This window comes from Phymastichus coffea, unplaced genomic scaffold (genome assembly GCF_024137745.1).
Source record: "Phymastichus coffea isolate CEN01 unplaced genomic scaffold, Cenicafe_Pcof_1.1 PCOF00194, whole genome shotgun sequence".
NCBI classification, from domain to species: Eukaryota; Metazoa; Arthropoda; class Insecta; order Hymenoptera; family Eulophidae; genus Phymastichus; species Phymastichus coffea.
In genome coordinates, this window is record NW_026707005.1 from 85,703 (window position 1) to 102,069 (window position 16,367).

Here is a 16,367-nt window from a genome sequence, read left to right on the forward strand (position 1 = left end):
GAAATTAATTACGCGATTTCTCATGCAAATATTATGTACACGCGAATAGCATTTTAGTTTTTTAAATGAGAGGCATTGTGTGCGCGGGAAACAATTCAAATATTTGCATATCGCGCTCAAGTTCGGCGACGAGCTAAGCAATAAAACGATCAAATGTTGAAAACACTGATCGTTGCCTAATGGAAAATGGATTGAAATGAACAAATATCCCTTAGTCTAACTTAGAAAGTAATCTACATTACGCGGTTGCTAACGGATCCATGCTCCCCATTCTTGCATTTTTCCGAACGAATGCCCACTCGTACTTTTTCATCTTTTATACTCAATAACAATTTGATCTCTTGCTCGTGTGCATTACACGACGACCTCACTCCTACAACTCGACCTTTCTTGATAACGACACCGCCTGTCCTGAGGCACCGTTCGCGTGCGAATCCTGCCTCGACTTTCATCGAATATCCGCGTACTATTCCATTACCGCACGTATCTTTACGTTACGATCATATTTATTTCTACTACGGCATTGCGGGTATAATTAAATCAACTGCATTCAATGCGAAAATAATTGTCAATAGGATTGACAAGCTTTTCTGCACTGATAAACGAGTTAAGAATCAGCACTAGGCATGCAGAGCTGTGAAAGTACAAAATCAAAAAATAAGCGAATTATCTGTCGAGCTTGCGATACAACCGAAACTCGTGCTCATAACGATGCGGCTTTATACAATTGAATGCCAAGACGAAAGCGCTGATGAAATCTCGCTGGTTGTAATCAAGGAGTTAGTCGATTGAACGATTGGCTATGTGTAAGCGCACCACTATCGGCGGGCGCGCGCAAGAGTTATCGACAGGAGGCTAAGTGAATTGCGCGCCGATCGCTTTGAGGATTCTCGCCTCCATTGAAAAAAAAGATAAATACACGCCGAGCTTCGGCAAGATTAATCACGAGACCTTGCTTGGCGTTTTTTCTTTTCACTAACGAGCTCCATTTTCATTTTGTTGCGCAAAGCCGCGCTCCATGACTATCAAGAAAATTCTTTCATTACGTCTTTTGTATTTTTACAACTCGGCGGGCCACGCTGCTATCAAGAAGTATCTTCGATTCTCGGCAATCTAGAAAAAAAAACAGGAATATTCATGGTTTATTTTGCCAACGTTTCATTTCCGACGCGTATCTACAGCGTGAATCAAGTTTGTACTCTTGCGCAAAGTTGATTTGTGGAAATGGAATTTGAATTTGTGGAATTGAATCCGATCGAAGTGCACGTAAGAAAATTTCTGCAGAATTTTCGCTACTCACTTTCGGTCTGGCTCACATTGTTGAGAGCAAGGGTCAATTGTTCGCGGGTGGTGGCTGCTGACGTTGTTGACGACGAGGGAACATTTATCGAGGCAATCCATGAATTTATACCGAAAGTGCAAAATCGACTTGGTACTGCGTGGGCACACAGCGAAAGAAAGCAGAAAAGTAAATGGGCGCCCGACAGTCGGGAAAAAACAAAATCCAATGGGAGCAAAATGCGAAAGTGAAAGGTCACAGACGGAGCTGCGCCGTCGGAGCAAGTGCGAAGGGAACGAGGAAGGAAAGGAAAGTAGGGGAGTTACATCGGTAGGAGATCAGGGTCGCGACAGCGAAACGGCACTCGAGATCCGACAACAGCGAATCGTCGCCGACTCATAAGCGCTCATTTTGCGGAAACAAAAAGGTCTCGCGCCCGATTCTCACAGCACTCGACAGCCCATTGTTCCAATCTCAATCACCTTTCGCGCCCGCTGCCTTCTCGCGCCTTTGAAGTTCTGCACCTTTTTTCTCAATAAGGCCGGGCTCGCGAGCTCGAGTGCTCTCACTTGATCCCTCGGAATCTCGCTCCGTTTCCACTTTCCGGCTTGGCCGCTGGCGGAGCAGTCGCCGGCGCAGCGCGCCCACCTGCATGCATCATCCGGACTTGTCGAGGCCCGCATGCGCTTCGATGGCAAACGCGCGGCCTTCGGTTCCTCCTCTCGACGTCTTTCGATTGCTCGCAGTCTCCGATCGATCGTTCGAAATTCGGCTGTGGCGTATTTTCCGCTCGATAGGCTTTTGCGTTGTGCGAAATGATATTCGTCGCGGGAAACTGCCCGAGACGCTCCGTGAAACGCTCGCCTTCCACCGGTCGGATTGAGCTCCAACGATAATTCACGCGCGGAGACTATTCAGCTGATAAAGGGCATAGGCGGCGTCGGCCGCCACAACCCGTACGCTTTCGTGATTACATTGGAGGCATTTGTGCCCCGAGCCACTTTGGCTTTCATCAAGCGCCATTACGCCCGAGAATCGATGCTCCTGCAAAGCATTGGCCGCGTGCTTCGCGCTCTCGCATTGTTATCCAATTGTTTGCGTTCCGTTTACGATTCCTGTCTAATGCACCTGCAAGGCGCTTAGTTCCAGCAGTCAGAAACTCATCTTACGCTGTCTGCGCTTTCGGCTCCTTGTCAAACTTTTGCCTTCGGGCAGTGTACTTTTCCCGCGGATCTTTCCCTTTTTCATTGCTACATGATTGCAACGAAAGAGAGTTGATTTTTACATCGATATTAAGATGGATTACAATCGGAAAGTCATTTGCTTGTCCCTGGACTCCGCAACGGTCAGCTTATTGTAGCGTTTCGCAACGGGTTCTTCGTGTGATTGCATTATTAGACGTCAAAGCGCCAAAGTCGACGTAAAAATGCTGCCCCCGTGGCTTTTCCTTCTCCACGAACTTTCGTTATCTTCGACATCTCAAACGTGCTTTTCTACAAATGTAAGGCTATGATGGCAAGAACAGAAGCTTTCAAACATTATATTTTTATATTTTTATATTTTGTCGACGATTATCTGTTCTACATTGAGTCTTTCATTACTGCTATTATTACTTTGTAACGGAGAATTCCGGCCGTACCCGTCTGGGTTGCTCGCGGCCGTCCGCACAAATTATTTATTCGGGGATTCGGGAAGCAAAAGACGTTCCCACGACTGAATAACGCGTCGAGCATAAACACGTTAAGCGCACAGATTCGAAGTCGGGATGAGGAGTGATACGGCGGCGAATAAACACAACAGCGGATTAACACTAATCCTTTAATCGTCAACAATGAGTTACAATACAGCGATCTCGCGCTTATACACTACGAACGGCACAACAATGAATCCGAACGCGAAAGGTGAATCGGCGGCTGATCAGCCTGCCGATTCTCTTTATAAATTAAACCGTTACAATAATGCCCGACAAAATACTTTCCGCCGTTAAACTATCAACGGGATAGCCAGCAGGTCTGCCGTGCTACCACCTATAAGCTGGCGCCCAAACATGCAAGAGAGAGAGAGACAAGAGAAAAACACGGCACCGACCTCGACCTTCAGCCTCTTCGACGGCTGGAGCGCTCTGCGCGTGACGTCACTGGTGCGCTCCTCGCTGACCGTCTCGCTGATGTTTGTTGTCGTCGCTATCTATCTCCTCGCTCGTTCTCTCGCTTGCTCTACGATGCTGCTCTTATCCGTTGTTTCGTTCGATGGTTGCTGCTGTCGTCGTCTTCGTCGCACCTCTGTTGCTCGGTACTGCAGCACGTCTAAACTGCACGCACGCGCACCCGCGCGCCTCGCCGGTTACCCACACGCACCGGTGCCGGGTATCTTTCGGGACACGGCTGGGCGCGACCCAGCCTCACACTTAAATACTCGTCCGCGCACCGGACGTGTCCTCGGAAACGAAAAGACGTCGACGAGGTCGCGGGGCCAACTTCGGAAAAACCGGAACCTTCGGTTTTATCCGCGCGCGCGACTTTCTCCGCTCAATGCCTAGCAGAGACTCTCCAATTTTCCGCGGCGAATCGGCAATTCGAGCGCTCTCTCACTCTCTCTCTCTCTCTCTCTCTCTCTTTCTCTCTTCTTCTGCGCCATCTGCGTCGCTCCAGCAGTCAGCTCAGCCCGTGTTCAGCACCTCGCAAACAAAAGGTCCAAGCATGAGCGTGTGTGCCAAACGTACACACTCTCAGCCTGGCGCGGCGCACGGACATTTGCGAGAGCTAAACGGACGAGATCGGCCTAGCCGAGATTCTCCGTCACAACTTTCAAATTATTGAAATAAATAAACGAGTGGATACCTTAGTTTATCGATGTATATACTTTTCTGTGCAAACGATTGTTTGAATATCATTCTATCGATTTTCGTATTTAGGAATGCGGTAGTGTATACTATAATCCTGATGCTGTTGTAGATAGCAAAGCATTTACTAAATAGTACAATATTACTGTTCGTTATTTGTATTTACTTATGCCTATTTTACTCGCGTAAATTACCTGAGATATTAATGAAAACCGACTTATTTTAAGTCTGTTTCATGAACTTGGTATCACAACCGCATTTATTATTTGTAGCTACGATATATATATTCTTATCATGCAATGAGAAAATATCCATTTCAAATTTGTAAAATACTGTTCGATTATTTGTTTTATCTGACGATCGGGGAATCGACAGCAAAAGTTTTTATGAATTTTTTAATAGAAAGAAATTATTGTAGTTCAAACAATTTTTATTCCGCTAACTAAAGTTTATATGTTCTATAGACACCCCATTTAAATAACAATAATGTGCGTTACATAACAACTTTTCTAGTTTTGGTATGAAAGTAATAAATGGAAGGGATCCAAAATGCTATTATTTGTTTGTAAATTCACAAAGCTAAACATAAATCGTTATTTTATTCTCAGGTTTGCTTTTAAAAACGAAATTTTTACTTTTATAATTTATTCATTTGTTCATATCATTTCATTTAAAAAAAAAGTTTTTTTTTGTCATCCATAAAACATTTTAAAAGTATTTTTTATAATAAAAAATACTTCACTTCTTTGAATAGAGGAAAAGTGTTCATCTTCGTAATAAATTTTGACAATACTTACTTTGTCTTTTCTCTTACGAAAGTATTTTTAGTTAAAGAAGTGCGCACAATTAGTGCATTTCTTTTTACAATCTACCAACCACCTGTACTCCACAGCACTTGTATGCGTCGAGTGCCTCCTACTCGAAATGCACTCGGGAAACGCAAAGAAGGAAGATGAGGAACTCTTATTGTGGTTAATAGCAAACTGGTTGGCTTTCCCAGTGCAAATTAAACTAGGAACCTTAACTCATAGAGCTTTTTCATCTTCACTGGCATTATCAATCATGAGAATTTCGTACTTGTATAATAAAAGTACATGGCTGAACGTAGAGGAGAGAGCAGATTGTACTAAGAAAGGCGGAAACAAGTTGAACTTCTGAATGAATGCGTTTGACTGAACGAGTGAAGTGCTTGAGTTTTATACGAATGCACATCAATTTTCAAAGATTTGATGACAAAACTTGCTTTCAACAGATTCCAAATGCTTTGACATTAAACTCTCTTTTAATAATTTACGACATCTTTTATTACGTTCCATTTCATTTTTTCTATTCGGTAGACTCATTACCAATTCAACTTTACCCATTTAACTGTATTATTTTGGCTATTTATACTTCTTACTGCAACAGGACGCTCGTTGTCCTCGTAACTTCTGCTACCTACTCGATAAATTTCACTTTACCTCAAATTAGTCGCTCGAATAAGTAGCTTTAAAGTTTTTACTTTACTATACGTCAAAACGTGTATGTTTATTCGTAGAGCTTATTCGAGGTGATAAAAATATAATAGGATTACGTTGAAACATGTTATTTAAACTTGCACAAGCATATACACGCGAAAAAGTTGAAAAAAATTGAACCGGACGACGTAAAAAAATTTTCTAGTAAACAGTGGGAATAGTTAGGTCCACTGGGCAGATGCATGCATAAAGGTGAAATTTTGCATTTTCCTCGTCGGTGGCGCGACACAATAACGAAAATGATGAAAAGCGGACCGTAAAAAAGACAAATAAAAGTAAAAGAAGAGCGAAGAAGCGGAGGTGAATAAAAAAGAGAAAACGTTGAAAATGCATCATAGAGAAAGGGGTATTACGTCGACGACGCATTTTCACGTTAGAATCAGCTTCGAGCCGCGTGCGCCATCCAATGAATGGGCCGTGCTCGTCCCCCTTTCAGCTGCGCTGGGCTATAACGCATACACTACTACTCTCTTTCTACTGCCTCCACTTTTTTCCAACGAGCTTGCACGGCCGAGTGTTCGCGTGCACTCGCTACGCTTTCTCTATGTACGCACATACTCCTCATTTTTTTCCTCCTCGCGCTTTACTTGTCTCCGCGATTTGGAAAACGCTAAGTCGAGCGCGCGTTCGCGGAAGCGAAGCGTGTTGCCTGCGTGCGAATGCGAGCAGAGAGAAAAGTCCAAAGGCTTGTACCGTTTATTTTGAATGTGTACATCCATTGTGGCACGTATCTCTCCACACATGCGCGCGCGCGCGCGCGCACGCTCCGAGTGCTTTTTTGTAATGAAAAAATTTCGTTTTTTCTCGGTTTGTTATCCGTTTATATATATTTTCTCTCATCTTTCCGCATTTCAAACTTACCTTTTCTTACGGATAACTAACAGCTTGCTTTTCTCTCTTCTTGCATCGTCGTCGTAGTCGTCCTTATTAGATTGCTACTGCTGTGTCATTTTCATTAAAAAATCGAAAGCTATTGTTATTGACGGATGATACAAATCCAAATGATTTCGACAAGTGACCTAGTTTTTTTAGACAATTCTATCGGATATTTTCTTTTTCTTTTTTTCTTTGTAGAGAGAAAAATTTTGCAATAACAGAGGCTTGCGTAAACATTCAACGTGCACGAAATTTCATTTGTACATTTCTGTATACGCGTGGCTGCGAGAAATTGAAAACAACATTGAAATACAAAGTCGCGGGGATACGTTCAGACAGGCGAAAGTACTTTGTTGAATTAATTAATTGCATGGCAGCATTATCTTGAAAATAAAGTAAAATATGTTAAAGCATCGCTCCTTGGCACCAACAAAAACTTTTGTCATTGAAACTTATTAAAATGAAAATTTGTTGCGAATATTGTATAAAGTCACTACATGAAAGAGGAAACGAAGAGATAGAATTGCTTCCATCTCTTTAATTCCTAGTCCGGCCATACGTGATGAAAATCCTACGCGTGTGCTCGTGAAAGAATCCCGAATCAAAGAATGATAAAAAGTGAGATTCGTTATGAAAATAACGTGAACGCATATTTTCTATTTATAGACGACATAATTATTTTGAACGGAAGTTGACGGCTGGGGCTGAGCGTCAACGGGATCAGGCAATATAGTGGTTAGACATGGAGAACGGACAGCTAAGTATATTTATCGTGTGGAGCTTACGTCTATTCGTTGAGAAAGGAGGATAAGAAGAAGCGAAGTCTAGACGAGCAGCTGATGTCCGAGCGCCGACGGCGACAGTAGTAGAGCTCGAGGCGAAGCGAGACTCGCGCGAGGTGGATAACAGGGCGGAGGAGGTGGCGGTGGAGGAGGAGGAGGTGGAGGTGGTGGATGGAAGTGGTAGGCGAAAGCGGAGTATAGCAAAAGAAGGCGTGCGCTGTTCGGCTCTCTCGCTGTGCCGGCGGCGCGGCAGTGGTGTGGCGCGGTGGGAGCGGGACCACAGTTAGCATCATAGATAGCAGCGCGCATGCACCATTGACGTTCGTAAGAGCACCCGGATTTCAGTGCGCTCGGCATCGCGAACCCGGCTAGACGCCTGTCCCGGGGGCTGTCTCTCTTTTTTCACTCTATATCAGTGGCAACTTCTATCCCGAACAACCTGTTCGTCGCCTTTAGTCAGTGTTCACCGCCTTGTTATTTTTACTGTCTCTCGATCTCATTTTGTTCGCTCGTCCGCGAGCACTGTGATTTTTTTTTTTTTCTCTTTCGTTCCTTTCGGTCAAACATTTTTTTTTCGTTCTGGTGAATCGAACGAGTCTGTGAAAAATAAAGAAACATGCATCGTCGGCTGGAGCAACTTGTAGCGCAGTAATTGCCTGGCCATTCATACGTTTGGCAGCGGCGGAGCACGCGGTGCTCGCTCGCACTCATCCGCCCGCGGCTGTGTGAGCGGCCTGATCCCGATCCCTTTCAGGCTCGAAAGAGAGAGAGAGAGAGAGAGAGAGAGAGAGAGAAGGGCTTTTAGCCCGCCAACTCGCCGACGTGATGTAGCCTCGATGCCGCTACCAGCACCACTTCAGCCCTAAAAACCTCGGGATTTTTTCCAGCCGCGCTATTCACGGTAAGTTCAATTGCGCCTGGCAATCTTCTTTTATTTTCTTGGCTGCTCGCTATCTCTTCTTTTAAATCCAGGCATGACGTCAATCCTCTTTCGCCGTCCGCGCGTACGACTTTAATTCAATTTGAATGCTCAGCTAAGATTGTCCGCAGTGCGCGCGCTCATTAAGAAAATGGTTAATCGAGTCAACCGTATAAGGACGGCACACTGGCTGCCGTCGTGGTCTAACAAAGCAACTTTGAGTTGCAGTTGAAGCACTCGCGGCTCAGGCTTTGGAAACTACTAAATAGTTTAGTCGAACTTGTCCCGATGCTCGCACCCTTCGTCCGACGACTACAGCATATATGCGTTGTTTCGATGCCAACTCTGGCCCTTTATACGCTTTTACTGGTATACGCACGCTCACTTTTGTATATGTTGCTTACAAACTTTTTCACTTTCAGGGCCAAATCGAACGTATTTGTCAGTGTGAAATATTATTTCAATTTGAACTCGTGATTTATCGCTTCCTAATCATTCAATTTAATCGGGATGTAACTAGATTAACGTTTTGCCACCCATTGTTCGATCAGCTCGTTCAAGCTCAAAATTAAATTACGTTATTTTTCAAAAATAAGCGCTACACGATATATAGGAGCTATCAGTTCGTTGATAACACGTCGCTATATCCCGGCAACTTCAACAAGTACGTTGCAAAGAAAAGATCGATATTTTCCAGCGAGCTGCCCAGTGATAAACCGTTTCATCTGATTTCATCTATTGAAAATCATATATTCGTATTGTAACAAACACGAAAAATATACCGTTTACGTTGTGCTACATAATGCATTAGTAATCAGCGGGATGCATTAAATCGCATGTGCGCTTCGCGCTGAAAGCTTAATAATCTGCCTGTCGTAATTAATGATCATGAAAAATACGCAACGTATATATGTTTACAGTTTTAATTTTGAGCGAAAGATTGTCGTATCAATGTAGCCAATGAAAGAACGACAATACGCACGAGGACGCGCGAGCGCACTTGCAACAATAGGCGGTTTTTCTAAAAATACTCGTTCTCCTGCTGGTTCAGGCTTTCATTTAGACTTTTTACGAGGTCATAATTCAGAACTCTAATGCGACCACGAGAGAGAGAGAGAGAGAGAGAGAGAGAGAGAGAGAGCTGCGCATTCAAGCGCACTTCAAACTGTTGACTTTCAGGCATCCATTTGTTGTAATTGAATATACCTGAAATGCAGACGTTGTTAAAATTCGGAATTATAATGCTTGCATTTGCTCGTACTGTGCAGAATATTCATCTATTTTGAAGTGTACTTGTGACGAGCGCTTTATGAAATGCCAGATCCCTTGGCTGTTGTTTATTTAAAAATGAGAGAAATTAAGAGCGCGAGCTTGGAGCTAAATCAGCGTGTTTTATTCGAAGACGCAACCGTTATAAAGGCCTCGAGAGCGCTTGTCAGCCTGGCTCTGTCATGCAAATAGCGGTCGGATCGAGCGTTTACGGGAAAGAGGCTCGCGAAAACGACCACAGCTAAACACACGCACGTACACGCACGTACACGCACGTACACGCACACGCTCTCGCGAAGTAACGAAATGAAGACTGCCAAATAAGCAAACATATTCATCCCTGTGGATTGCATTCGCAGTGTTTATCGTGCACCAACATGTCGCGAGAAATCTGGGCAAACTCAGTAAAAGTCGCCTAACGCTAGCTGCATCTTTTCAAGTTTCTTTCGCTAATCTTTCGGTGATGCCGGCCGAGCCCGCAACTTCACAAGGGTTGTGTGATACACTTGGCCCGCTCTTATCGATTGCCTTGCAGCGACCTAACTGCTTGTTTGTTTCACTTGTGACCTCTTAACGTTCTCATGGGGGGGAGGAGAGGCGCGATAAGCAATGGCGAGGCCTTCATTCAAACTTTTTTCGGACTCCAAAGGATTTTCCTCCGCGAAAAAACAACAATGAATTTTTCGTTGACTATTTCGGGCACGCGTCTTTTACCGGCTGTCTCTTGTCACTTCAATAAAACGCATATGAAAATTATTCGATTGCGGTTAATTTTTTCTGCCTACGTGAGTTGAATGGTTTTCTCCGGAAAATACGTTATTGCATTTGCCATATCAAGAAGATGCAACTCGCCACTGTCTTAATCAAATTCTTTTATATACATTATTCAGCTCGGTTAACTTCAGATCTCATATGCGATATTTAGCGAGAAAAGCTTGTGCCATTCAAAGAATTAACGCTGGATACGCGATAATAGCCGAACATTTTTGTATTTTGTTTTTTAAAATACAGTAGATAGTCGCAATCAATAATGTTAAGTAGAATATTTAGAGACGTGTATATCTCTTTAGATAAATATTAACTATAAAGTGAGAGAGGGAGAAATGAGGGACGCGAAACACGCAAGCTCAGAGAGCAGAATCGTCAATCGTGACAAATGAGCGCTTAATAGAATTTCCATCAATTGGCTATTCGAGCAATGCAACTTAATGAGCGGATATTTAACTAGCTAAACTTGCTTAATGTTTTATGGGTTTTCGATTGGCGCTCGCTCCTTCGTAAATGTCGCTCCGCTCCGATATCGTATTTCTACGCACATAGTCACCGCGTTTTTTCAATGAAAATTAAGAGAGCGCCCACGGAGAAACGAGGCGTTCATTTTTGTGAGTACCGTTTCGCGTTTTTTTTTTTCCTTTTTCCAACCGGTAAATAAGGCGTAGCCGCGAAAAAAAATAATAATCTCGTGCAGTTTCACTTTTTCACTGGTGCGTAAGTTAATGGCAATTTTTTTCACAAGGCCGACAGATTTGTTTTTCCCGGGAAACGATACTGTGACTTTTGTCGACGCCCTCGAGACGTTATTTATCGAGGTCTTAACGGAGACTCAGTTTGTAAATTGCTTGGAAACGTTCTCGAACTTTGCGTAGTGTCTTGCAGTTCATATATTTTTTTGTTTTTTTTTCTTTTGTTTTTTGTTTTGTTTTTTTTTTGGAAAATAATAAACAAATATATTGCGCACAATCTTATGTATTCGGTTCTCCGATTTTTTTTCGTTTCAAATGTCGATGGAACGCTACAATTTTCTTCGTATCGAACAATTTACATTACAAGACCGTGCGACAACGTAATAAAAATGTTGAATATACCACGCGATTTAGATTTATCACGATTGTACGAAGATGCTAATTCACGCGCGATGGCCACTGAATATTTTACACGTTTGAAAAAGGAAGCACGGCATCCGCACAGATCCTACTTCTGAAATAAAGTTGGTTTCTTCTGTTTAAATTTTTTTTCTTCGCACTACGGAAAACGGAATACGGCCTCAGGGAAACATACATAAATCTCGCGTTACACGTGTTATGGCGACTCTGTCATTTGATCTAGATAATTTCACGTGACGTTTATTTCCTTCCAAAAATTTTTCCGCAGCCGGCTTTCTTCAGGTTGATCAGATTAAAACGTCGTCATTCACATCTAGATCGAAAGAAAGTTGCACGAGTGTGTTATCTAAAAAATTGGCATAAGAAACAAATCGATGAAGCACGTGGAAACGCTTGGCGGACCAGAAATGAAAATGCCATCTCGAGCATGTCATCGAAGAGCTTGTCAAAGACGCGATTGAAAATATTGCAGATTTCGCCGCGGAGTTGCGGCTGAATGAAAGATTTAGTAAAATCCAGAAATAAGTTTACGTGGAAAAAGTTACGCAACGTGAAAAAGAGCAGCAGGCGTCGAGCCATCATCCCCAGGAAATATCTCATCCATGTAGTCCACAGCCAATTCAGCCCTTTTTTCGCCACGTCTATCTGGTCTTTTGGGTCGACTAGCTAGAGCATTTTGTGTGTGCGTGTGTGTGTGTGTGTGTGTGTGTGTGTGTGTGTGTGTGTGTGTGTGTGTGTGTGTGTGTGCGCGCGCGCAAAGTGGCGTATTTGCCGTACGAGCCAAATGTCGAGCGGAGTCTTCGCGGACGTAAGGCAGCGAGCCAGAAAAAGAAGTGGCAAAGAGTGTTTTTTGGTTCGAAAATAATTAATGCGAGAGTGGGACGCGCGCCAGCGAGCTGCGCGAGAGAGCTTGAGCTTCGACAGCCTGGAGAGAGAGAGAGAGAGAGCCGGATAAAGCAAGAGCGCGAAGGCTGGCGCACCACCTCGTCATCTTTAATTGCTCGCGCGGGCGTCAACTCCACTGACGAGCTTGCTTAACTCTGTTTGCTTTTTACGGGTCCTTTTGCTCTTACACTATGGAGTATTACATTAGCACAAAATGATTATTTCACTAGGAGCTGAGAACGCGAGAGAGAAAGAGAAAAAGATTCGTTTATTGCGATTGCCGCTGCTGTGAATTTTTCTCGCTGATTCAATTAGCTCTGTTTAATTTTACCGTGGGAAGTGTATATATAAGCGTTAGCTTATTGATCGTCAAAGAAATTTTCTCTGCTAATCAATTGAAAACTCATTCACTTGACAAGCAATAGGGGAACCATTAGGCTCTTGTAAAATTTTTGCGAAAAGTAACATTTATCGAAGTAAAAAATCTATGAAATAGATTGAATCTCGAATTGCGTTATGATACCGAACGTGTCTATCTCTAAAGAAAGTGAATTTTTAAATAAACGAAATACTATATTTGACTTATGCACACAAATTTGATTTTATCATTGATCAGCTATTGGATACATCACTGAGTAGTGGCATACGTTTGATCAAATTTTACATTAAAAGCGATGACGCGCAATGCATTTTTACGCAAAACAAGTCGGTCAAGCAGACAGTTCGGCTCCACTACCCACATGCGTAAAATCAATGGTAATGATGTATTTATTTCTACGTTCGGATCGAATTTATTTTTATCGCGAGCCAAATATCAGAGAGGCTGAAAATATAATACTAGGTGAAAGTCGTGAAAGACTAATTCTTAATTTTAGGCTGCGTTGCGTGCGCAAACTCATAAGCTACTTTTAAGATAGAGCGGAAAAAAATTATCTCTCGAATGAGAACCTGCTTGTTTCATTTGTTAAAGATTGAAAAGTCAGCGAAAGAAACGACAAATCAAATACCGGCGCCACATCAATTTTGTAAAAGCTGCAGTCCGCTGACGATGGCAGGTCTATTTCAAAGATTCGAAAAACAGTAGACATAGCGAGCGAGAAATTTAACAAGCGCTTGCCGGAGAATGGTGGAGTGCTAAGTACCTGCGTTGCAGCTTTGGTAGCGCGCGACATAAATGACGTATGTCGTGCATCCTACACAGCTAAACGTATTTTGCGCGCGTCACTCGTAAAGGATCGACTAAATTAAGTTTACGTCGCTTCGTATACGTTGCTATATACTCGCGTTTGCTCCGTCCTCTGCGCGCGCTTTACATCGACGATTTCACTTGACATCGAGCGCGCCTCTGCACCCCCATTGCGCTTTGCTTTTCAATTTACTATTTCCTCCGGCGCACCACAGCGGATCGAAATTGAGCGCTCGCTCTTTGGCGAGCTTCTTCTTACCCGTCTCCTTCTTAGCCAATTACGTGGCGACATCGTCGCTTGTTCTCGCAGCTGGAAACAGACGCGCAGCTAATTGGCAGATCGACCGCGCGAGAGAGTAAGCTGACCGGGGTGCGAGGTGATCCCGACGGAACGGAGCGCTTGGAAGATCAACAAAGTTTCGGCGCTGCCGCGCGCGCAGTCAGCGAAAGCGTGAAATAAACAGCGAGTCGGAGAGCGAACGTTGGGCGAAGCAAAGTGCCGCTGAATCACGGCGAGCGCGCGCGCACGTACGAGCGTATGGTGCCGGCTGGGGAGCGAAATGCAATTGCGACTGATTAGAGCAGGCGAGAGTGAGAGAGAGAGAGAGAGAGAAAGAGCCGAAGGGACTTGAGGCATCCGAAGTGATCTTTAATTTGGCTAATGCTGCGCCGCTGACTGCGGGGCTGTGTGCACTGCTCGTCGAGATTGCGCGTGATTGGCCGTCGTCGAGTATTGTTGTCCGCGTAGTCGAAGCTGCAGTCTCGAGCATTGCACTCATCTCCGGGAGTGTAGCGAGGCCGAGATTATCATTGCTCGCAGTCGGCAGCGGCTCCTCTGGCCTAAGAGAAACCGGAACCAGTTAGCCTGCATGTCCGGCCGAGGGGGAGATTAGAGTGCTACAAACGTTCAATGGCTTTACCTTCGTTACGCTAATACCGTTTCGTTCGAGCCGCCGCCGCCGCAGCTGCCGCGAGCTACGAATTTCCTGCCTGTTGGCCCACTAGACAATAACCCAAAACTTGAGCGTCCGTTTCCGTGAAGCGACGTGGGCTGTCAAAAACGAATTAGTTGGAAACTCCCGGCCCGGCATTGATTGTCAAGTAAAGGTTATCTCGCTTGAGTGTCATTTGTATCTTCTAATGGAATGATTTTCGTCATTCGTTACTTGATCACATCGCGTTGCTTCCTCTCCTGTTTGTTTTAATTGACCAAGCGCGCCAACTGGGAGAGGCAACTTGAGATTTCGCCGTTCGATTACCAGCTTTAATCAGTCAGTTTTTCAGATTAAAAAGCCCATTTTCTTGCGAATTCAACAATTATTGCTATCATTCTCAACTGTCGTCGGTTTAGCCCTTCGAAATGCTTGTCTATAAATATCCAAATGAGCTGTCTGCTGAATTTGCGTGAGAATTTTTCGAAAATTCACAAACGTTGAGAGAAGCACGGAAAAAGAAAGGGAGCGAGGAATAGGCGGGTTACGGACGGCCAGCGAGCGAGCGACCTCGTATTTCCTTTTTCTTTTTGTCTTTGTCAATTTGTTTCCATCGAAATTGATGTTTAAACATCTGCGACGTGCGCGTTGAGCGCCCCCCCCTTCCCAAATCGTAAAGACGCAATAAGAAAATCCCGAAGATCGTAAATAGCTATGCGCGTCTATCGCCCGACATTTATCACCCGACCAAGTTGAAAAAAAGGTTAGGCGCGTCCCGCCTTTTCGCTTGCCTCTTGAAAAAGAAAGAAGCCACGGAAAAGTCGTCTCTCAACTGCGAATGCGACAAATCAATGCCAGTTCGGGCGTATCGTAAAAAACCGACTGGATAAGAAGATCGAGTATCGCGGTCGCTTCCTCACGAGAAACATCGTGCTAAAACAGAGCCTGCCGTGTGCGCATAGGCGCAATTACGAAATCGCTACCATCGCCCTTGGCATGAACCTAAGAGGAATCGCGCGCATCGCAACTGGGAAATAAAAATATCCCGATGTTGATGTCGAAGGAGGAAAACGAAATTTGGCATATCCTCCGTCTGTGAACGTAAACGGGTTGCAAGCCACCACTGCATCAGTCGAGTTGTCGACTCGGAGAAGGAGAGCGGGAACTGCGAGCTTTTTCGACAGATTAGCTCGGGCACTCGCTTGGATCTGACACCTCTTTTTGCCTCGTGATTCTATTGTGGTTTCGTACCAGATAGCCACTTTTGTGAAAGGCAACATTTTCTCATCTTGTGCAATCGGATTAAAGAGCGCATTAATTATTTCTTTTTTGTTCAATGAAGTCTACACTCAATGTGCATTAATTAAGCAGATATTGATGATTGGCAGTTTAGTCAGCCAGAAAAAGGCGAAACAATGAAGCGGCAATAATCGACGACAAATGTTGGACATTAAAACGATAGCAGGAGTGGCGGTCATTTACAAGTTTGATAGGTTCATCAATAGCGTATAAAGGTCCTGGCGCGAGTGCACGTAGCACTAGCACGAGTGTATAAGTCGAGGCGTTGGGCGGCACAGTTGTTCCGAGCACGATGTTCATCGACCGCGCGCGCGCGCGAGCTTGCATTGCATTGTCGACAAATGGGGCCAAATGGAAGAGACACAGGCGGAGATATATATATACGCGTATATGCGAGCGCAGCCGTCCATCGCGCAAGGAGTAATCAGAGCCCGCTCAATGGGAAATAGATTATGCAGATAAGAGGCCGCGAACCGCGAAACGAGAAAGAAAAGCGCGTGCCCCGAACGTTCGCGATCTTCAATGGCCGGCGAGTAGAGAAGCGGATCCCTGATGTTCCGTTTCGTCGGTTGAGCGCTCGCGCGTGAAAAAACCACGGGCCGAAAATGCAGTCGAGACGCTGCGAATTAATGTGTATTATGCGAGGTGTTAAATTGTACGCTATCGTTCCCCGAAGCAATTGGCCTAGCAGTACTTCA

At 44.4% G+C, this 16,367-nt stretch overlaps 1 protein-coding gene across 6 annotated transcripts in view; it reads left to right on the plus strand.

The window, feature by feature from the left end:
* Positions 1-16,367, plus strand: part of LOC131673767 (octopamine receptor Oamb) — an 87,200-nt gene that overhangs the window by 39,068 nt on the left and 31,765 nt on the right. For 5 of the 6 annotated variants that reach the window (XM_058952034.1, XM_058952039.1, XM_058952037.1 and 2 more), the window contains exon 1: positions 7,690-8,197. The exons of the other annotated variant lie outside the window; for it this stretch is intronic. The gene's annotated coding sequence lies outside the window, so the exon portion shown is untranslated. Of the gene's footprint in view, positions 1-7,689; positions 8,198-16,367 lie in introns of those variants that run through there. 6 annotated transcript variants of the gene reach the window in all.